Below are 1,939 nucleotides of genomic sequence, written 5' to 3'. Positions count from 1 at the left end.
GACCGGGACATTCTCGACCAATAAAAATGTGCGCTCTGTTGCGTGCACATTTTGTTTGTTCATTTCGTTGCCCATATTTATTTTTGCACAAGGATGTGCCGCGAGACGTCGAAGCCCAGTGCGCCGCCATCTATGTGGCTGCTGTTGGCTGCCCATTGCCTTCCTAGCAGACAGAGCGGACCAAGACTCTTAGGTTGGGACCCTGTCAGGAAACTTCTGGCCGATGAGCTGCTCAGAACGGACGCATTGCCGCCACATATTAAGCAGGTAAGTGGGCGCGCTTCGCAATGACGGGCCGCTTGCAATGAGGTTCCACCTGCCGGTGTTGGCGCCGGACGTAGTCGCAACGATATAAGTAGAGACGTCACATTAAATGAAGTTAAGTGGTCAAGTGTTAAACTCGAAGCTCTGAATAGTAGGAATCTGGACATGCTACTCTCACGCACCAAGGACTGCTTTGACACTGGGTGAATGATGGCTTTTACAACCTATTCGTCAATTGAGATAATACAGAATAAGGAACGCACTGTTAATTGTCTTACCTCTGAACAGTTATTATTAATGCCACTCACTAAAGCTGTTGCCTAACATTGTGTAGCGTAAAAGATCGTCGATCATCAAACAAAGGTTGCCCGTCGCACTCGTCAGTGCTCAATTTAAAGGCTGCTCGGAACAATCTAGATAACGCCGCAAACTGCTACTAGCACAACCTGGAACATAGTAAAAGCATACGCGAGTGATCAGAACCTTCGAGACAGATCTCGGCGCATCTTGCGAGACAACGAATATGATAATGGTGCCCCTCGCGACCATCGAGCATTAACAAACAAATAATATAAAACTGATACGTGGTCCAGAATCAAAGTGACTAGGCCGCATGCCGGCGGCTGCCAGAAAACAACAAATACAGTTTTGTAGGTTTCGCGGCATTACTCCCCCCTTAAAATCATCTCATTGATGTTCCAAACTAAACCAAGAAACCTAAATAGAAACATTACAAAGTTTGAATACCATGAATTCTTTAACGCGCATAATAAAGCTTCAGACGAACATGTACGATTTCTGGCCGCGCGAGTCGCCTTTGGGATGCTGTCGTACCGTCGGGAATGACTTCATAGTCCAGTTGTCCGACGCGGCGAAGGATTTTGTATGGCCCAAAGCACCGATGCAGCAGCATTTCACTCCGTCCACGGCGGCGAATTGGAGTCCAAACCTACACTTGGTCTCCTGAATTGTACGTTGAGTGACGTCGCCTTAAGGAGTATCGTCGGGTGTCGGTGTGCTGTTGGTCTTTATTACGCAGCCGTGCGAGTCGTCGCGCTTCCTCTGCACGCTGCAGGTAGGCGGCGACGTCAAAGTTGTCTTCGTTGGTTACATGCGGCAGCATTGTGTCGAGCGTCGTCGTGGGCTCCCTGCGGTACACAAGCTTGAACGGGGTCTCTCTGGTCGTCTCCTCGACTGCCGTGTTATACGCGAAAATCACGTACACCAAGATGGCGTCTCAGGTCTTGTGTTTAGCGTCGACGAACAAGGCGATCATGTAAGCGATCGTTTTGTTCAGGCGCTCCGTAAGGCCATTGGTCTGGGGATGGTATGCAATGGCTTATATGAGTGTATGGCTTATATGACTATATGACGTTGATGGCTCGCTTGCGTCAACTCTGCCGTAAACGCCGTTCCCCTGTCAGTAATGAGCACTTCTGGGGCGCCGTCTCGCAAGAGAATTTGTTCGACAAAAAAATTTAGCATCTTCCGCCGCGGTATCATTGGGAACTGCTTTTGCTTCGGCGTAACGGCTAAGGTAGTCAGTGGCCACTATGATCAACTTGTTACCTATAGACGAAGATGGAAAGGGGCCGAAGAGATCAATCCCAATTTTTTGAAAGGGCAAGTCCGAGGGCGGAATCGGGTTTATTGGTGCTGCTGGTCTGAATGGCGG

This window comes from Amblyomma maculatum, chromosome 3 (assembly GCF_055883805.1).
Source record: "Amblyomma maculatum isolate TAMU_Amacu chromosome 3, ASM5588380v1, whole genome shotgun sequence".
Lineage (NCBI taxonomy): Eukaryota > Metazoa > Arthropoda > Arachnida > Ixodida > Ixodidae > Amblyomma > Amblyomma maculatum.
This window is presented reverse-complemented; position numbering follows the sequence as displayed.